The 22,005-nt window shown below is 43.7% G+C and overlaps 1 protein-coding gene across 10 annotated transcripts in view; it reads left to right on the top strand.

Annotated features, from left to right (window-relative positions):
* TANC1 (tetratricopeptide repeat, ankyrin repeat and coiled-coil containing 1) overlaps positions 1–22,005 on the top strand; it is a 264,487-nt gene that overhangs the window by 12,333 nt on the left and 230,149 nt on the right. For 3 of the 10 annotated variants that reach the window (XM_073019716.1, XM_073019720.1, XM_073019718.1), the window contains exon 2: positions 20,466–20,575. The exons of 6 other annotated variants lie outside the window; for them this stretch is intronic. The gene's annotated coding sequence lies outside the window, so the exon portion shown is untranslated. Of the gene's footprint in view, positions 1–17,847; positions 17,965–20,465; positions 20,576–22,005 lie in introns of those variants that run through there. One more of the 10 variants, XM_073019717.1, reaches the window with a different exon arrangement.

Below are 22,005 nucleotides of genomic sequence, written 5' to 3' on the forward strand. Positions count from 1 at the left end.
TCAAAAAAAAAAAAAAAAAAAAAAATTATCTAATTCTCCCTTAAATAGCATTTGGCACCATTTTTGTTTTTTTGGAACCAAGATTCAATTAAGGTTCACGTATTGCACTGTGAGCTGTTGTTGTTGTCTCTTTTGTCTTTTTAAATGTAGAAAAATAATATTACCTCCGTCCCTCCCATTCCTGACTTTTAGAAGAGAACCTGTAGGTTGTCCCATATTCTGAATTTGTTTCCTGTGGCGGTGTTTACCTTGTCCCATTGTTTCCTGTATTTCTTATAAACTGGAGGCTAGGTCTAAAAGCAAGATTAGAGTCAAGTAAAATATTTTTTGCAAAAATAGGTCCTAGACTAGGATTCCACTCTGCACTCCCGACCCCCTCCATGATTTGAGAACAGGCATTTAAGTTTAGCAATTCAGAGCAGCATGGTGAGTCAGACATGCCTGTAATCCTGGCACTTTGGGAGGTGGAGGTGGAGGCGGGAGGATTGTTTGAACTCAGGAGTTTGGGACCCTGGGCAACACAGTGAGACCTTATCTCTACTGAAAGTGGAAAAAAAAATCATCTGGGTATGGTGGTTCCAGCCTGTATGTAGTCCTAGTCACTAGGGAACTTGAGGCGGGAGGATTGCTTGAGCCTGGGAGATGATTAAAGCTGCTGCAAGCTATGATTGAACCACTGCACTCCAGCCTGGGTGACAGAGTGAGACCCTATCTTTAAAAAGTTTAGCAATTAATAGCATATATATACATATATGCTATATGTATATATATAAAGAAGTAATAGCTTAGAGTTTAAAAATTAGTGTTATTCGTATATCAATGGGATGCAAGTTGAATTGATTCCAGGTGTGTTTGGAAAGGTATTCTGAATAGTTGGCGTGGTTAAATGGATATGTTTTCAGTGTATCTTGCGACTATAAACCATGTGTCTCTTGGGTAACGTGGCTTGGGTGTGAAACGTTTTTGGTGGTTGAATTTTATTCAGAATGACAAGTGTCTGAGTTGTGATGGTAAACTACTACTCTATAGTCACTTATTTTTAAAGCACATTTAGGAATGTGCATTCTTTCTGCCTCTGCTCGATACATTTTTAACAGAATATTTTTCTGGTAAATGCTTATGCTAATCTAAAATACAGCCATAAATTCAAGGACACCCTCAGGGTGATAATTTTCTATGTACATTGTCTTAGAAACCCAGACATGTAAATAAAAGTTCCTATCATAGCTAACTTTGCTAACTTAATTTGCTATTTACATTTTTTTCCCCCCTTGATATCCTTCCAAGTGCCAGTTGTATGTCTGGGAAAGGTTAAAGGATTTTGGGAATCTTAATGAAGAATAACTTAGTATACATAAAGAAGCTTTGCATGATGAATGGTAGCTGTCATAAGGCGCTCCCAGCACGTTCTTATATTTAATCCTTTAACCAGCAGGGACACTGTTTTCTGCATTAAAATTTGCCTGTTGTGAATAATATGGTGACTTGGACAGAGTAAATACTTTGTAACTATAGTTAGTCCATTAAAAATATACATATACACTCCCTTTTTCTCCCCTCTTTAAAAAAACACAAACATATAGGATATGGTAAAAAGGATGATCTTTGAAGCCAGATAAACTTTGGTTTTGTGTTTGGTTCTGCCTATTTACTTGACCTGTTTCTATGTCTGTAGAATGGGGACAGTAATTCCTGTTTCATAGAGTTTATGCCAAGGCCAAAGTCGAAGCCCTGTATGAAAGGCTTAGCGCTGTGCGTGGATCAGAGGTACCAAAACCAGCTCATCTTCCACCTTCTCCTCCTCTTACCATACTTTATTTTATTCTATTTTATTTAATTTTATTTGTTTATTTAGTTTTTGAGACAAGGTTTTGCTCTGTTGCCCAGGCTGAAGTGCAGTGGCACAATCTTGGCTCGCTGTAGCTTCAACCTCCTGGGCTCAAATGATCCTCTGGCCTCAGCCTCCCCAAGAGCTGGGACCACAGGTGTGCACCATCATCTCTACATCAAAATATTTTTTTTCTGTAGAGATGGGATCTGCTGTGTTGCCCAGGCTGGTCTCGAATGCCTGGACTCAAGCAGTCTTCCTGCCTTGACCTCCCAAAGTGTGGGGAGTACAGGCTTGAGCCACTACATCCAGTCCTTACCATATTTTATTTAACATTCTGAATCAGTTGTTAAATTTAAGTTTTTAATTGTTCTGACTGTTTTAAAAATTGTAAATTTTAAGGTACTTGTTACAGAAGTCCAGATAAGTTCTTGATTTCAAGATAATCTGTATGGGAGTTGGTTGCTTATATTAAAATAATTATATGCCTATATGAAATGTTTTGAACTAACAAGTAGGACAGTTTTAGATGGTGATATATAAAGGAGAAAGAATAAGAGTCAAAAGTGGTATTTTATTATTGGCACAAAAATATTGCTAACACACTATCTGGTTTTTATGAAAATCAGTATTTAAAAAATAAATTTTTTTACTAAGACTGTGAAAACATGTGAAGCTCCTCAGACTTATGTAATGTTTTGCTTGAGTATGGTTTAGAACAATACACTTTATTTAGGTGGAGTAAGTCTATTGTACTGTGCTCAAGTCACACATGCATATTCATTTATGAAATAAATACTACCAACAGGATAGTAGGCTTTTCTAGAGAAGAGGGTGGTCAGTGCTTCCTTCAAGATCCTCACAACGGAGAAATGGGGATTCTCCTTATTGCCTTTGTGCCTATTAAAGACGCATGCGAAGGTGGAGTTAATATATCCTAAGTTTTGAACAGAAGTGAAGGAACAGTTTGGAGATTGCCTAGATATCTATGGGCCTTGCATTCTTGCTGTTTATTGGTAAACCAAAAAGTGTTGTCTTCTATCATCAGCTGTTTCCAAGTCTTGGGCCATTTGGCTTTGAATCTGGCTTGGACAAGAAAAGATCTCAGCTGGGCAAGGACTCACACTGCTCCTTCCCAGATAGTACCTGTTCCTGAGAATGAACTTGATTCCCTACAGTTTCAAGTCAAGTGGTACTTGAGCTTTTTACACTTTTCCTCTACCATTAAAGTTTTGTTTATCTCTTCCTTTCTGAAATGTTTTGCTTCAGCGAAAAAGGACCCCTTTAACTGTCCCAACTCTACATAACAAAAGCTAAGCCAGGAGGAATCAAAGGGTGTTAGTTCCCCCTTCCATCATGGAAAAAGAGATGCCATTTCTAGGACAGTGATTGAGACCTAAGCCAGTGGAAAATGTAAAGAGACTTTACCTTCTTCACAGGGCTTTCTTGCTTCCTTCATAAGAGTAGTGTTAGCCAACTCAACAAATAGAATTTCCTCATGAGTTTTTTAAAGATAAAAAGTTACCATGAAGGTGGTAACTATTTGACAAATTAGAAACTATTTTCATTTGTCAACGGGTGGTAGAGGTCTTGTATTAATTTTTCCAACAAATGTTTCTTGAGAACTGGTCATTGTGTCCTTCAGAGTTTGAGGCCCAGTGCTGTGTCTCAGTCTGAGGAGACAAGTGCACACACAGTACCTGCAAGGTGTTAGGGAGTGCAGAAAGAGGAGGAGTAGGGGGAGAAGGAGGAGTTGACAGTGGCTGGGGAAAGCTTCAGGGAGGAGGGGGAGGAGGTGAAGGATGCCTAGGACTTTGCCAGGTGGGAAAGAGGGTGAGAGGCTCTCTAGAGAAAAGGAGCACAAGAAGCAGAGGCTGGGTAGCATGAAAATACAAGTGGTGTTTCGGGTGTTGTTACTAGAACAGACGGTACTTTGCGTTTGGGTACAGTGGCAGGGAGAAGAGAGCCAGATTGCAAAGGCCTTGCATGCCAGGCTAAGAAGCGTGGACTTGATCCTGTAAGCAAGTGATAGCTGTCAAAGGTTTTTCAGCAGGGAGATGATGTAATCAGATCTGTGTGTTGGAGAAAAGCTTTGGCAGCGGTGGTGTGGAGGAGACTGGCGTGGGGACAGATGGGCTGCAGAGCTCTCTCTTAGGAGGCCTTTGAAGTAGGTCAGGTGAGAGATGATGTTTGAGGTCTGAGTTAGTGGGAGGAAGAGAAGTAATGCCAGTTGAATACCTTTGAGTGTGTGCACTTAAGGTGAAGGTACATTAGCTCATGTAATCTTCACAGAAAAACTTTTCATAGGATGCTGTTTTCATTCTCATTTTGCAGCAAAGGAAACAGACTCAAAGTAACCTAGTTCAGCCAGGATTGAACTTGGGTTTACTGTCCTGTGCCCACCACAGTTTTTAGAACAAGATGTCAAAGAACAAAATTTGAACAAATGAAGCTTTAGAGATTTAATTGTCATTTTTTAGGGGTTAATGAACTAGGCAGCACCCAGACTACAAAATAGATGGGCACTCTGCAGGGATGACTGAACAGTGGGTTCTGTAAGGCAGCTTGAGCAGGAGCACAGAGATCGCACAGTGCCAAAGGTGGACTGGCTAACCTCAGGTTATTACTTCAGGTTACTTTCCTTGTGTGGGTTAAAGCAAAGGGGATCTCCTTATTTTTGCCAACTCTAGTTGACTGGGCACCCCTCCCCCTTTTTTTCCCTTTTCTTTCAAGACAGAGTCTTGCTCTGTTGCCCAGGCTGGAGTGCAGTGGTATGATCTCAGCTCACTGTAACCTCCACCTCCCAGGTTCAAGCAATTCTCCTGCCTCAGCCTCCCAAGTAGCTGGGATTATAGGCACGTGCCACCGTGCTTGGCTAATTTTTGTATTTTTAGTAGAGACTGGGTTTCACGATGTGGCCAGGCTGGTCTTGAACTCCTGACCTTGTGATCTGTCTGCCTTGGCCTCCCAAAGTGCTGCGATTATAGGCATGAGCCACCGCACCCAGCTGACTGGGCCCCCTTTGGATTGGTTGTCGTGAATCTTGTGCTTTTTGAAAACTGTCCTGTTTGGAGATTTGACTATTATTTCTCTCCTGTTTGCTTAGAGGGTCAGATCTTGTAAGTAAACAGCTCAGGTTTTGGTTTGGTGATGTGGAAGCTTTGCATGAATGACTTCATTTGGGTTGATCTGTTGGATCCTAGTGCAGGAGGTCAGTCCAAATCAGTGGCTCCCTATCAATTTTACTTAACAAGAGGGAATGAGAACATGAAGAAGGAGTGCGCATGGTGTATGATTTTTGGACTGGGATGAAATGGAAGCTTCTTCCAGGTTAGAAAAGGAATACTTAGCAGCTTACTGAAGGTAGAGTTTCCAGGTGTGGCAACAAGGTATGGATGATGAACGATACTGTAACAGCACTCTCTCGGGAGGGGAGGGTCAGAGTTTGGGGGCCATCTGGGATACCCAGTTGGAAATGCCCAGTCAGTGGTTGGAAATTTGGCATTCTTGTAGAAACTCCTTTAAGCTAATGATATACCTCCTGGTAGGCATGGACTTAGAATTTATAGGAGGGCATGCGTAATGCCTAAGCATCATCTGGGTCACTTAATTCGGAATGCAGATTTCCAGGCCCTGCCCCCAGGAGGTGCTTCAGTAGGCCTTTGGTGGGGTTTGGGGATCTGCACTTGTGTCAAGCTCCTGGGTTGAGAGAGACAGAGAGAGAGACAGGTTCTCACTTTTGAGAAATGTTTGGCTTTCCCAATGGCGTAGGCTGTCTTGTAATTTCACTTCCTTCAGGGAGCTTTTGATAACTCCTCAAAGAATAGGATGTTCATCTCTGGTAAAAAGCAACATCTGAGAAAATTGCTTGCTTTTAGGAACCTGTGTACATTCATATTTAATTCTGCCAAGGATGTTTTTTAGTTTTTTGAATTAACACTCAAAAATAACAAGTCCTCAAAATTAGGTTTGTTCTTTTGTCTTAAGTGGACCTTTGGCAAGAGATTTCTAGTGAAGCTTGATTCTGAGTACTTTTCTCATGTATTAAAAAGAGGCTGGAAGAGGGAACCGGGGACATGGAGAATGAGGAGGGATAGCCTGAGGTTCTTGCTTTGCCTAGGAATGGCCTAGGTTGTTACTGATTAAGAAGTCACTGGCCAACATGGGGAAACCCTGTCTCTACTAAAAAAAAAAAAAAAAATACAAATAATAGCCAGGCGTCGTCGTAGGTTCCCGTGATATTAGTAACTCAGGAGGCTGAGGCAGGAGAATCGCTTGAACCCAAGAGGTAGAGGTTGCAGTGAACCGAGATTGCGCCACTGCCCTCCAGCCTCAGAGACAGAGCAACACTCCGTCTCCAAAAAAAAAAAAAAAAGTCACCGAAGGCTGGGTACGGTGGCTCCCACCAAAATGCCTGTGATCCCAGCAGTTTGGGAGGCTGAGGTGGGTGGATCGCTTGAGCTCCCAGCCTGGGCCACATGGCAGAACCCCATCTCTACAAAAAATACAAAAGTTAGCTGGCTGTGGTGGCACACACCTGTAGTTCCAGCTACTTGGGAGGCTGGGGTAGGAGCATCACTTGAGCCCAGGAGGTCAAGGCTACAGTGAGCTGTGATCACTCCACTGCACTCCAGCCTGTGTGACAGAGCGAGACCCTGTCTCAAAAAAAAAAAAAAAAAAAAAAGAAAAAAGAAAAAAAGAAGTCACTGAAAAGTACTCAATTCCTTGAAATCTGGGTTGTAAACCCAATCACTCATTCATTAGACCATTTGCTTATAATTAGTCGTAACCAGCCTAGCTTCCCCTTCCCCTCTGTCATGCATGCCTTTTTCTCAGGAGTAGAAGCTTTGAAGCCAGACAGACTGGGATAAGGTCCCAGTTTAGTCCCTTTACCCCACTGTGACCCTGGACAGGTTACACAGCCTCCCTGAGCTGCTTTCTGTGAATTTGGAATGTGGGAAGGTAGTTTTGGGAATGGAGTGGATAAAGTCAGAACACCTGGACTTGAGCTAGTGCCACTCAGAATCTTGGGCGGGAAGGTGAAGGCTGGGCACCTGCCTGGTTCATTCAGCACACATTAAGTGCCTACTTATTCAGCTAGAGAGTGTATTTAGGGTTGATCGTGTGCATTGCTTTACATTACCTACTTTACTCTAAGTTTCCTCCAGAGTTGGAGGGAATTTTTGTGTGGTTGTGGTTGATGGTTATCAAGAAAAAGTGGCCAGGTGTGGTGGCTCACAAGTATAATCCCAGCACTTTGGGAGGCTGAGGTAGGCAGATCACCTGAGGTCAGGAGTTCAAGACCAGCCTGGCCAACATGGCGAAACCCCATCTCTCCTAAAAAATACAAAAATTAGCCAGGCGTAGTGGTGGGCGCCTGTAATCCCAGCTACTCAGGAGTCTGAGGCCAGGAGAATTGCTTGAACCTGGGAGGTGGAGGTTGCAGTGAGCCAAGATCGGGCCACTGTATTCCAGCCTGAGTGACAGGCAAGACCCTGTCTCAAAAAAAAAAAAAAAGAGAAAAAGAAAAAGTGTTTTCGTTTTGTTTTCAACTTGTGTGTCTTTTTTGTTGGTATCTTGTTACCCTTGGGATAATTTTTACTTGTCTCTCCGAGTGAGCAAGGTTTGGGTTCATTAACTGCTTGCTGCTGATTAGTTCATTTTTCCGAAGTGAGAGAGAGGAGCATCTTCCTTTGTTTTCCCCTCCACCTTTGCTAAATGCCATTACTACTTCCTGTTGCAATGACAGGGCTTCCCAGCTCCCAGCTTCTTTTCCTTAGTCCCCATCCTGTTGGGGAGGACACAGGAGGAAGTCGGCTTGCTCACTGATTGGTTTGTTCAGTCACTTAACAGGAGCCAATTGAGCCCTCACTCTAGGCCAGGCTCTGTGCTAAGTGCTAATCTAATTCAGCCCTCTTGAAGGCCTTAAGAGGGAGCAGGCATTCTTTCTTCCTACCTAATGGGTTTTTGCAGGTGAGGCTCTGTACCTCCCCCTAGGTCTCATGGCAGGCTGACTGGACCCATGCTGCCTCAGGTCTCATGGCAGGCTGACTGGATCCCTGCCGCCTCCTGTGGTGCTGCCCTCCTCACCCACTCCTTGCCCACTCTCACTATCAGCTTCCTAATAGGCATTTCCTGGGGCGACTATATCTGACCCAAATTGGTTATTTCGTAGATCCTTTAGGGGTCCCAGTCCAAAGCTCAATTTTAGTGAGTGGTATGGGGACTGTGGAGTTGCAGGATGGGGAGAGAAATGTGGGCCATAGCTGACAGTGTTCACAGGGACAGCACAGCAAGGGAAATAAGCCTCACTATTGCAGCTGCTGAGACTGCACGTCCTGTTCATTTTGAATGGCCCCTCAAAGACACCCCCTGAGGATGCTAAATGCAGATTTATGGATGCTGTTGGCAGAATTTGCCTGTTTATAATACTTTTTAGGGGGGCCCTGGGCAAGGTGCCTCATGCCTATAATTTCAGTACTTTGGGATCTCACCTGGCTCCACCATGATTTGGGAACAGGCATTTAAGTTTAGCATTTCAGGCCAGGCACGGTGGCTCACGCCTGTAGTCCCAGCACTGTAGGAGGCTGAGGTGGGAGGATTGCTTGAGCTCAGGAGTTTGAGAGCAGCCTGGCAACGTAGTGAGATCTCATCTCTACTAGAAGTTTAAAAAAAAAGAAAAAAAAATCAGCTGAACGTGGTGGCTCCTGCCTGTAGTCCCAGCCACTTGGAAGGCTGGGGCGGGAGAATCGCTTGAGCCTGCAAGATCAAGGCTGCAGTGAGCTGTGATTGTGCCACTGCACTCCAGCTTGGGCAACAGAGCAAGACTCAGTCTCAAAAAAAAAAGAACTTTTTTGTTTTCAGCCATTTTAGTCCTACATTTTAGATTACTTTTGACTGACTTTTTGGGAGACTGTCGTGCCCTTAGATTATCCATAATAATTATGAAGATGTCAAGTCCCTTAGGACAGCATATTTAACTTGGCTTTCAGCATCAAAACATGCATCGGAACAGCATAACGGAAAGATCAGTGATTCTGGAGTAGAGTAGATTTGGTTTCAAATTCCAGCCATCCTCTAATGCCCTTGGATAAATTTCTTCATGGCCTTAGTTTCTTCATCTGTAAAATGGGGATTTTTTTTGTTGTTGTTTTTTAAGACAGAGTCTCACACTGTCACAGGGGCTAGAGTGCAGTGGCACAATCTTGGCTCACTGTAACCTCTGCCTCCCGGGTTCAAGCGATTCTTCTGCCTCAGCCTCCTGAGTAGCTAGGATTACAGGCCCCCACCACCATACCTGGCTACTTTTTTGTATTTTTAGTAGAGATGGGGTTTCACTATGTTGGCAAGGCTGGTCTTGAACTCCCGACCTCGTGATTCGCCCGCCTCGGCCTCCCAAAGTGCTGGGATTACAGGCGTGAGCCACTGCGCCCAGCCAAACTGGGGATCATTTTACAAGGTGAGAAATAATGTTTGTACAGTACTTTTAGAGTAGCTCCTAGCACATAATAGATGTTCAGAAGTTCCCTCCTTGTTTGATTCAACAGGAACCAAATTGTATCAAACTGTAGGCAGTTAAAAGGATGAATAACATGTGGTTTCTATCCTGGAGGAACTTAAAATCTAGTGGGTGAGGCTGACACAAGAATTTGTCCTGAGGAGGTTAAGTGCCAAGACCCAGGTTGAGGCTGGAGCAGAGCACAGGAGCATTTCCTCTGCCTGGAGGGTTGGGAGAGCCTTCCGGGAGGAGGTTATGTCTAAGCTCTGTCTTGAGGGATTGAGTAAGAATTCACTTAAGCCAGCAAGGTGGGATGGGTTGTAGCCAAAGCAACGGCATGAGCAATGGGTGGAGTATTTAGGAGGAATATACACAGTCAGGAATTGGCTGGATGGAATAGTGTGAAGCAGGAATTCCTAGGAAATGAACCTAGAGAGCCTGGTGAGTGTGAACTTGCTGGTGGGCCTTGTGTACCTTGCTGGAGAACTTAGGGTTAGGGGCTGGGTGCTGTGGCTCACACCTGTAATCCCAGCGCTTTGGGAGGCCAGGGTGGGCAGATTGCCCAAGCTCAGGAGTTCGAGAACAGCCTGGGCAACATGGCAAACCCTCTTCTCTACAAAAAATACAGAAACTATATGGACATAGTGGCGGGTGGCTCTAGTCCCAGCTAGTGAGGAGGCTGAGGTGGGAGGATTGCTTGAGCCCGGGAGGTGGAGGTTGTGGTGAGCCGAGATCGTGCCACTGCACTCCAACCTGGGTGACAGAGCCAGATCTTGTATCCAAAAAAAAAAAAAAAAAAAAGTAGAAAAACATCAGGGTTAGATATCAGAGGTAGTTTAGGGATTAAACTACACTGTTACTGATTAATAATACTTACATGTAAATTTCCTGTTTTGATAGGAAGATGTAGAATTTGCTAGGAAAGAAAATAAAAATATGAGGGAAAATAATATATACATAGCATTAATAACATACTCATGCATTTTTACAGTGCACAGCCTGATGAAGTAAATTTTGTTACATCCATATGATAGGGTGATACACAGATGTTAAAAGAATGAGGTGGGTTTAAGTGTGCTCTTAAGGAAAATTTTCCAAGAATATTATTAAACAAAAAATATATATGCATAGAATATCTTTAGAAGTATATATAAGAGGCTGGGCACGGTGGCTCACGCCTGTAATCCCAGCACTTTGGCAGGACAAGGCAGGTGGATCACGAGGTCATCCTGGCTAACGCGATGCGGTGAAACCCCATCTCTACTAAAAATACAAAAAGAAATTAGCTGAGTGTGGTGGCGGGCGCCTGTAGTCCCAGCTACTCGGGAGGCTGAGGCAGGAGAATGGCGTGAACCCGGGAGGCTTGCAGTGAGCCAAGACCATGCCACTGCACTCCATCCCGGGCAACAGCAAGACTCTGTCTCAAAAATAAATAAATAAATAAAAGAAAATATTGTAAAAAAATGACTAACACTATACATTTTCAGGTGAGCTGGAAACCAAGTGGCAGAACATAAAAATAACCTGTGCTACTGCAGCGTCATAGTATTATGCATAATGATAGATTATTTCATGCTCTGACAATAACACCATTCATTCATGGGGGTTTTTAGAGTTTTCACCTTTCACATACGTTATTTCAGTCAAAATTAATCACTCCTCCATCTGTGCTCTCACATCAGTTAAAATATTTTAAGAATTATAAATGTTAAATGATGTTATGTAAAGTTCGGAAAGCGAGAGAAAAGAGTAATATACGTTTAGGCTGGGTGCGGTGGCTCATGCCTGTAATCCCAGCACTTTGGGAGGCTGAGACAGGCAGATAGCTTGAACCCAGGAGTTTGAGACCAGCCTGGGCAACATAGTGAGACCTCATCTCTAGAAAAAATACAAAAATTAGCTGGGTATGGTGACGTGCACCTGTAATCTCATCTACTCAGGAGGCTGAGGGGGGTGGATGGCTTGAGCCCAGGGAGGTAGAGGCTGCAGTGAGCTGTGATCACACCACTGCACTCCATCTTGGGCAACAGACTGATACCCTGTCTCAAAAAAAAAAAGTGTTTAAATGCAGCAGCCATGATTTTATTATCTTCCTTCTTTCCCTTCTCTTCTTTGCCTGTGCCTTAAAAATATATAACTGTAGGCGGGGCGCGGTGGCTCAAGCCTGTAATCCCAGCACTTTGGGAGGCCGAGACGGGCGGATCATGAGGTCAGGAGATCGAGACCATCCTGGCTGACACGGTGAAACCCCATCTCTACTAAAAAATACAAAAACAAACAAACAAACAAACAAACTTGCCGGGCGAGGTGGTGGGCACCTGTAGTCCCAGCTACTTGGGAGGCTGAGGCAGGAGAATGGCGTAAACCCGGGAGGCGGAGCTTGCAGTGAGCCGAGATCCGGCCACTGCCCTCCAGCCTGGGCTACAGAGAGAGCAAGACTCCATCACACACACACACACTATATATATATATATATATATATATATATACACACACACACACACACACACACACACACACACACATATATAACTGTAGCTAAGGTATACATGTACTTGTAGGCTTTTCTGTGTAATGTATTTCTTTTTTTTTTCTTTTTTTGAGACAGAGTCTTGCTGTGTCTCCCACGCTGGCGTGCAGTGGTATGGTCTCGGCTCAGTACAAGCTCCGCCTCCCGGGTTCACGCCATTTTCCTGTCTCAGCCTCCTGAGTAGCTGGGACTACGGGCAGCCGCCACCACGCCCAGCTAATTTATTATTATTATTTTTTTGTATTTTTAGTAGAGACGGGGTTTCACCATGTTAGCCAGGATGGTCTCTATCTCCTGACCTTGTGATCCGTCCGCCTTGGCTTCCCAAAGTGCTGGGATTAGAGGCGCGAGCCACCGCTCCCAGCCTGTGTAATGTATTTCATGCATTTCCCCAGGTGCTATGTGGTTGTCCTCCTTAGCTTTTAAATAGCTGCTGTTTTGTGGAACATTGTGATTACTTCACTGTACTTCACTGGCATCTTTACTCTTGTGTTCTCCATCAGAGCTGCGTTCATGCTCATCTCTTCCTAGACTCCTGGGGGTGGAATGACCTCTTGTCATTAGAATCAGAGCAGAGAGAAAATACTTAGCAAGTATGTCTGAAGGAATAGATGTGCCTTCTGAGCTTTATAACAGCATTTTAAGGTATAGGTAAATATGAGCAGTTTTCAGCCAAGGAAAGGAGTCAGACAGCCTTCCCAAAGTCACACAGAGGCTATGTGGAAGTGGGTGAACTGAAACTTCAGTTCTCCTAACCCCAGCAAAGCACTTGGCATTGTTTTGTTGTTGTTGTTTTGTTGTTGTTTTGTTGTGTTTGTTTTGGAGGCGGGATCTCGTTCTGTCAGGCAGGAGTGCAATGGCGTGATCGGCCTCCTGCAGTCTTGACCTCCTAGGCTCAGGCAATTCTTCCACCTCAGCCTCCTGAGTTGCTGAGATTACAGATGCATGCCACCACACCCGGCTGATTTTTGTATTTTTTGTAGAGACAGGGTTTCACCATGTTGCCCAGGCTGGTTTTGCACTCCTGCTCTCAAGTGATCTGGCATGAAATACTGTGCCCGCCCTTATTTTTTATTATTTTTAAAGGCTAGTCAGGTGAAGCAGTGGGAATGGGAAATCCTCTGTTCTTAAGAAATAAAACATGGGCATCGGTTTTCTCTCCCTTGAACTTTCAACTCTTAAATTTTCTTGTTAAATTTTTAAAAAGTTAATTTCTAAAGCCATCTTCTGGTTTGTCTGAAGAGAAGACATTACCTTTTGTCCTGAATTCTCTCCCTTGAACTTTCTCTCCCTCAAATTCTCAACTCTTTAAATTTTTTCGTTAAATTTTTAAAAAGTTAATTTCTAAAGTCATCTCCTGGTTTGTCTGAAGAGAGGACATTACCTTTTGTCCTGAATTGCTTTTATTCCATAACAAATAGTATTTCAATGCCTTCTGTATGAATGTATGTTCTGAGGTTTGGCAAATACCTACAGTGTGTATTTGACACTATCACTCTGGTCATTTAAAGAGTACTTAAACATTTAAATCATTTTAATATCAAAAACCTTTCTCATGGTTTGGACCATGCACTAATGCACTAGTATCTCTAGTGCACTATACATATCTGATTTTCACTTTCCAGGGGGGATTTCTATCTCAGAGTAATGGAGATTATAACTGTCAATGGATCCTAATCTTTTTTATTTTGTGGTTTCTGAATAATAGAATTGTTTTGCAATTCACTATAGAAGCAAGAATCTCTTTTGGGGTGAGAGGTGGTGCATAGGAGCAGAGGAGAAGGGATATATAGGAATAGAGTGATATATTTTATTTTACTATTTTTTCTGTATATTTTTTAGAGACAAGGTCTTGCACTGTTGCCCAGGCTGTAATGCAGTGGTTCATAGCTCACTGCATCCTCCAACTCGGGGGGGTCAAGCAATTTTCCTGCCTTAGCCTCCTGAGTAGCTAGGACTATAAGCGAGTACCACCACACCTTGCTAATCTTTTATTTATTTTTTGTAGATATGGGGTGTCTACTTGCCTAGGCTGGTCTGCAGTCCTTAGGCGCAAGCCATCCTCCTCCCTTAGCTTCCGCAAGTGCTGGGATTACAGATGTGAGCCACCACACCTGCATAGAGTGATACATTTTAAGAGTACAAGGTAGATTAGTCCTCACTGAGAATGAAAAGAATCAAATCTAGGTGTTCGTGTCTCAATTTGAGATCTTCATGTTGCCAAAAGTTGAGTTAGTTTTGATTTGCAACTTTTTAAAACTTTGTAATCAAGTTGATTTATTTGTGGGTATCGTCATACTATTTTGCCAAATCATAAATGGTTACCTTTACTGCATTCGGATTTGAGAATATACTTTAGGTTTTAAAGTTGCAATCTTGGCATCATGTATGAATTATCTCACAAAATAATTACTGTTAGGAGAAAGAACTGATCTGATTTCTTCTTTTTAAACCAGTGATACTGAAGGTGTATTTAAGCCTGTTTTGAGTTTGTTGAAACATTTGAAGCATCACTCCAAAGTGGAAAGATGGAAGGCTTGGAGCTAGACAGAGCTGAGTGGCTGAGTATGAATTTAAATTTTTGCCATTTCCAAACTAGCCATTTATGGGGCCGATCTTTGCCTTGTTTGTTGTGAGGATTAAAGGAGATAATGGGTGTAAGATACCTATGTCTTGTCTAGTTAAGTGTTCAGCAAATACTAATTCTCCCCCAGCTGTTATAGTGAGATGGGGATTCCCTGTGTTTGCATAAGGTTGTCCTGTAGCTCTTTCTGTATTTACATATGTGATCTAGTCTTGAAGGTGGCTGGCTGGGGGGGCTTAGTGTTGTGTGTTGAAAATTGCTAGAAACTGAGAGTTGGTTATTATATTGCCATTGAACTTTCTGTGTAATGGATGGTTACCATGTGTTTGTGTTATTCTCTGGTAAAAGGCACTTTTTATACCAGTGGAGTGTAAATTCCAATGTGAAAACGTTCATCTTTGAAACCCCTGAGATAGACTCCTGTTATCAGCCACTCCAGCGTTATCTGGTGCTAGAGGCTAACCAGATCCCATTAGGCAATCCTTCCCCTCCCTGTAGCACATTGCCTGAGGGCGGGACTCTTGGAAACTTCAAACTGAGGCTCCACATTGCTGTCATTGCTTAAGATCTCCCCTGGGTTTTTATGGAATGGGATAATGAGAAACCTTCCAGGCAGAGGGGCAGTCTTATACCTGTCTCCATTCTTTTTGCCTCCCTTCCTCCTCCCTGCCTCCATTTAAATCTTTCCTGTTCTTTAAACCCTATGATTCTCAGGTTGCTTCCCCAGACAGCTCTTAATTCCACCCTTCTGTCTGTATTAAACATATTAGCACTGACACCCACTGCCTTACCCATTGCCTTGACCTTTTTGATGCTCATCTCGGATTACAGCCGACCTGAGGGCATCTACCAGCCAGCCTGCTGTGTCCTGTGCATCTCTGGCCTGGCCCAGCCTTGGGTGCACTCTGCCTGATTCACAGCAACTGATTCTGTTTCTTCTTTGTCAGATCCAACACTCTTTGTCTTGGAAGAATTCTCTGTAAGGTTTTCCACACAGCAGCCTTCTGTCCATTACTTTTAGAAAGAAACGAAAAAAGTAACTTAAAAATAACTTGGTGGCTGAATGTGGTCACCTAAAATCCCAGCACTTTGGGAGGCCAGGGTGGGAGGACTGTTTGAGCCCAGGAGTTTGAGACCAGCCTGGGCAACATAGTAAGACCCCCCAAGTCTGCAAAAAAAATACCAAAATTATTTGATAGCCGGGTGTGGTGGTATGTGCCTGTGGTCCCAGTTACTTGTGAGGCTGAGGTGGAAGGATCACTTGAGCCTAGGAGGTTGATGCTGCAGTGAGCCGAGATCTCATCACTGCACTCCAACCTGGGTGACAGTGACAGCCTATCTCAAAACAAAAGCAAAACTTGGTATATGTCTTCTTTAAGTGTTTTTCTTAATATGCATTCTTCTAGAAATGATTTCTAATGATTGCATGTAATTCATTTTCCAGCCTGTAAGTGTAACGTCATTTTTTCAACTATTTACTTATTACTGAATTTTAAATAACACTGCGGTGAACATTATTCTAGTTTTATTGAATGACTTACAGCAATTAACTGTATGAAATTAACTAAATATAGTAGTTTCTTTCAATACATTTGTGGAATATGTTCATCTTATTAGTATCTGAGTAATTTATACCGTGGTCCAGAACCGAGCTAGGTGTCAGGGGTACACGTAGACATAAGTATTATAGTACTAAGGATAAAACAATGTGTATACCAATAGGAAGGGATGTCAGCTACTTAAGTAAATAGACTTTAATTATTTAGATAAAATAGGCATGAAAGAACTTCAATGTATGCAAATTTATGAAACATCAACTAGCAGCTATTTATACCTGTCCGTGTGTGGGGTAGTGGGAGTGGGGCACTGAGATGCAGACTGTGGCAAAAAAAATCTACCTTCTTTATGGACTGTAGCAAAAGAATCTACCTGACTTACGGTTGCCTGACATGGTCTCTGAAGAGAGTGGGGACAGAAAGATATGGACCTGGGTAGCTTTGGAAAATGATGTTTTGACTATAAACTATAAAAACTACCAGAAAAAGAAAAAACTGCGCATAAACGCTGTACTCTAGTGGGTAAAGTTTCTCGTGGGACACAGGTTGACAGTTGCAACACTGCTTTACATATGTACAAGGGTAAAACAAATACTGAAGGGGTGGTAGATGGAGAGAGCCAAGTTTCCCACAGCTGGAGAGGAAAGTCAAAGGTATGCAAGGAAGGAAGGCTAGAACGAACCTGTGGGACTGTATTAAAGCCAGAAACCTCAATGTGAACTTAGGTTTAGCTTCACATAGATACAGAAGTAATTATATTTTCGTGTGTATTCATGGATTAGGACACACATGTATTTCCTGGATCTGTTCACTGAAAGAACTTAGAAGCAATAACACCCCGGTAGCAAAAAGTATACCCAGATCTTGGTTCCTAAATTCCATTCTCTAACCACAGTAAGCAGGACTCCACGAAGAAATGGATATTATAGGTCTGGGGCATCTTGCATTGTCCAAAAATAAGGAAGTGCTCATGAAACAAAGGATGCGGGCATGTCTGAAGGCCATACCAGTCAACCTCAAAGAGCTCCTAATAGCCAAAGCTGGAATAATTTGAGCAACAAAATAAATAATAGGATGTACTGCATTATAGTCCAATGTATAAAACAAATATACCTGCACATAACTCTATACTGGGAGAAGAGACATCTTCCTTATAGAAGAAATTTCAAGTAATGTTTGCAGATACCTCCCCCTTCACTAGCTAGGCCTTAATCCTCCGTACTCCTTGAGTGTGGACTGAATTTACTGACTCACTTCTAAGAAACAGAGTGTGGAGAGGTGGGGAAAAAGTAAATTTACAGTGGAGAAACCTGACAGACACTACCTTGATCAAGTAATCAAAGTTTAACACAACCAGCAGTAAACCATGTTCAAACATGAAGAAAAGTTTCACTTTGGGAGAATTGCTTGAGGCCAGGAGTTTGAGACCAACCTGGGCAACATAGTGAGACCCCATCTCTACAAAAATTAAAATTTAAAACTTAGCTGGGTGTGGTGGTGTGCACCTGTAATTCCAGCTACTTGGGAGGCTGAGATGGGCACATTGAGGTTCCAGTGAGTCGTGATTGTGCCACTGCACTCTAGCCTGGGGGACAGAGTGAGAACCTGTCTCAAAAAAAAAAAAAAAAAGAAAAAAGTTAAAAGAAATATACAGGGAATACTGACATACCCCCATCTAGATTCTATAACTAAGATCATGCAATCTGGGCTTTATTACGTATCTACCCATCACACCATCTTATTTCAAAAAGTATTTCAAAGTAAATTGCAAACATCAGTACATGCAATCCCCCAGCCCCCACCCCCCAACAAAAATTTATTTAAAATGTAGTTTCTACCTTTTCTGCCAAGGTTGTTGTGCAGCACCTACCAGCCACAGCACAGTTGACGCTATGTGATTGTGTCCTGTTGAGCCTCAAGGAGGATGGGAAATTGGAGAGGATGTAGGTGATACAGGCACGTTCCGAGGTGAGCACAGATGTGTGTGATCGGGTGACCCACTTGACTGACATGGATCTATACTTGTGGGCGCTGGGGCATCATGGGATCAGTGAAGATCCAGAAAATAGCAGCTGTTTCCTGACACGAAGGCAGCTTTAAGGATGGTGAGAAGGGATGGTGAGTCTGCTCTGGGACAGAACTGAGCTACTAAAGTTGTAATAATGTAGAGTGCCCGAGCATTTATTTGGGGAGAGCCAAAGGCCTGCCTCACCATGCCATTCTCCCCTCCCCTCTGATCCCTTGGGAAAATAAATAGAGCGGGAGGAGAGAGGGTTTAGCTCAGGAAGGGGCAGGAACACTGATCAGCTCATCAATCAGGAGAGTGCAATTATGCAGAAAGGACAGAAATCACTCCCTGAAGGCCACAGACTTGGGGATTTGCCCAGAAGAAGACCTTACAGCTGCTAACAGTAGCCCTATTCAGTTGGGGTGCATAATGATTTTAAAACTAATCAGGAACCAAAGCCTGAGGCTGGGGACAAGCACAAATATCTTGTTGACAGAGCAAACATCTAGATTTTGTCAGATAGGAAGTTTCCGAGGAGGTCAGAGTGATGTCATGGTGTGCACTAAGCTTTCATCCTTAAACAGATGGGCCCCTGAGGTACCATCTGCAGCTCCCTGGGGCCCTTCAGAATGACTTCCTATAAATTAAATTGTCCTAAATTGGTATCGAGAAATTAGTGTGGTAGCCATATACCAGAAGCAAAACTAGACAAAGGAAGGAAATTTCCATGGAGTTACCCGTTTCCTTTTCCTCCCTTGCTTTATAAATAGCAAGGGAGGTTTATTATTTTGGTCAACTTTCTTGGTTAGCACGTGAATATTATTGCCTCCCCCAAATAGCCATCCAAGGTAAACTTCCCTTTCTCCTCTTAAGCTGGGACAACTGCATTTATCCCTACCTAAGCCAGCATCAGCTGGATATTTTTCATAAACTGTCTTGCTATTTTGGGCCTTCTGTTTTTGTTGAGGAGGAAGTAGTGGTTTTGTTTCTGGTTTTTTCTTTCATCAAAGGGATGTTTGTTCTGGAAGGGCAAGGGGAGGGGATTCTTCTCAGTCTAGATCAGAGGGAGAAAATGTTTGACATCCTATGTAAGTGGCTGATGATGAGTCTTAATTGGTGAAACATTTCAGAACAGAAAGTGGGTCCATTGTACTCATCCTTTTATTTATTCAACACTTACTGGCACTTCGATTTGCAATGGACGATATAGCCTCTGTTCTCAGGGAGACAATCAAAAAATAGCAAAGTAAAGTTTACATAGGTGTGAGTGGAGTATTAGAGAAGCTGGGGCAGGGGGTTCAAGGAGGGGGTAATTTTTCTTTTTTGAGATGGAATCTTACTATGTTGCCCAGGCTGGTCTCTAACTCCTGGGCTCAAACGATCCTCCCACCTCAGCCTCCCAAATAGCTGGGATTACAGGCGTGGGCCTCCATGCCCAGCAGGAGGTGATTCTTGAACTGTGTCTCAAGGGAGTAGCCGGGTGAGGTGGGAGTTGGATTGGGGTAGGGGGGACCACCCTAGCCAAGGCATGGAAGGTGAACTGGGTGGTGTGTGTGGGTAAGTGGGTGGAGTGTGGGGTGCAGCAGGGAGCTGTGAAGAAGGTTGGCTTGGAACAGGAGTGAAGACCAAAAGCCGGGGGAGGTACTTGTGGGTAAGTGGGTAGGCTAGGCACCCAGGCGGGAAGCTGGGCTGTTAGCACATCAAGCCTGCTGGCTTCTGTTATCTGAGTAAAATGAGAAGAAAGGGCATTTGCTAGATTAGGGAGGAGGAGAATGATAAAAGTTTGAAACAGTGGTTGCAGGGAGTGGGAGGAGGGCCTTTTAAAATATTAAGGTCTTTTGAATTAAGAGAATTCAAGTGCAGTGGCATCTTTCTGCACGGTGATGCAATTTCTGTGGTCTTTTGGGCCCAGGGTGTAGGTAAGGACAAGCTGAGTTATGTTATTAGTTCCCTTGGATTTGGCTAAAGAAGAGGGTTGCAGACAATTGAGGGTGCTGGTAAGGGGGTGATTGGTGGCGGGGTCCACACTGTGGGAATGAAGAAGGGGATATACTCAAGGGACATCTGAGAGCAAGGACCTCAGGAGGGAGGGAGGGGGTGTGCGAGCCAGAAGGATGTGCCAGAAGGAGGCTGTGGTCACGAAGCAAGAGTATGGAAATATGGCTTCTGACTGAGGTGTGACCCTGGGAATGGCTGGCCAGAGTCAAGAGCCAGGGATCAGAGCTCAAGTGCAGGCATAATGAGAACATCTGCTGTCAGTGACCCTGCGCTGGGCACTGCCCTAAGTGCTTTGGACTATTTATTCAATCAGCCCCACTAATAGGTACTATTATTTATTGCCATTTACAGGTGAGGCAGCTGAGGCCCAGAGAGGTGAAGTAATTGCTCAGGGTCATGGAGTTAATAAATGATGGAGTGGAGCTTCTAACCCAGGTTGTCTCCTCTGCTGTTGTTCCTTCAGGAGCTGACTACTGGGCAGGAACGTCTCTCAGGAGAAAGAGTGGAAGAGAAAATTGTGAACTAAGGCCCCCTGCCCCCTTTTCCTGTTGCATGTGAAGTTATCAAAAATAGGTAGGTGATGGCTGAGGATTGGGGTAGAGTGTGGTATGGCTGTGAATAGTGACTTAAAGAGGGATGAATCTTTACATGAGGTTGGAAGAGAGGTGGGCTGTAGAACGTCCAGTCTTTCCACCTGCCCAGAGCACCTCCAGGGGAGAGAAACCCTGTCAAAAGCAGAGATGGGGGAGTTAGTGTTTAATAGGTACAGAGTTTCAGTTGGGGAAGACGAAAAACTTTTTATAGGTGGATAGTGCTGATGATTGCAGAAGGATGTGCTTAGTGCTGCTGAACTATATACTTAAAAATGGTTAAAATGGTAAATTTTATGTCTATTTTATCACAATGAAAAAAAGGTGGTGGAGGGAGGGAGTAATAATCACTACCATTTATGAAACCCTTTCCTGGTACAAAATGGGCACTTATTAAATATTTGAATGTGTGCTGGGGATTTTGCTAAGTGCTTTACGTGTATTTTCATTTAATCCTCACTTTCAGAGATGAGGTAAGCTCTGCTCTGCAGATGAGGAATCTCAGGTTTAAAGGGATTAGGCAACTTACCCAAGGTCATGTACATCCAGAAATGGTAGAGGCTGGGCTCAACCAGATCCTCATACTCCAAAGCCCTTGCTCCTAATTGTTTAGGGAATTGAACAGTGGACAGAAGATTCCAGAGTCTGTGGGGGAAGGGAGAGGGGGTTGTTGATGGAGGGAGGATCTGGGATAGGGAAATGCTGGGTGAAAAGAGAAGGGGTGGGGATGGAGGAGCAGCTAGACCAAAGGAATGAGAAGTCAGATGGACAGGACCATCCTCCAGTGTCCAGACTGGGCATGCGCTGTCATGGAACTGGCAAAAAGTTCGAGTAACACAAACTTGTTCTCAGAAAGGGGCTGGAGGTTATGCAGAAGTGGGAGAGCCCAGCGTGGGGTGTGCCTGTGTGACCCAAAGACAGTCTTGTCAGCAGAAGATTCTTCCCAGACTGGGACCGGCGACTGGAGGGGCTGGCGGTATGGACAGTGTGGACGTGAGCTCAGCCTGGGTGCCCCTTCTCGTCTTCCACCTGAATGCCCTTTCTTCCTGCTGACCTGCCTGAGGGGACCCAGGCTGCCCATTGAGTCTGAAGTCAGCAAGCTGATCGTGAATTTAGGTGCATGAACACAGGGAGGAGGAGGCAGTGAGGAGGACTGAGTATTTTTCTGATGCTGACAGACCAAATGCCAAGGGTGAGGGTAAATCATGGCCAACTACCTGGCTTTGTAGATGATCAGCAAACTGCAAATATCTTGCCACAGATTTTGTTTTTTAGCAGATTGGTGTGAAATACATACACAAGGAAACAGATTTTATCCGACTCCTTCACAAAGATTTTGAGGTTGTAACCTATAACTCCTAAGGCGTGGCCAATGGTATTTGTGATCCTCTGGGTGCAAATGTGGGTTTGTCT

This window comes from Chlorocebus sabaeus, chromosome 10, assembly GCF_047675955.1.
Source record: "Chlorocebus sabaeus isolate Y175 chromosome 10, mChlSab1.0.hap1, whole genome shotgun sequence".
Taxonomy (NCBI): Eukaryota; Metazoa; Chordata; class Mammalia; order Primates; family Cercopithecidae; genus Chlorocebus; species Chlorocebus sabaeus.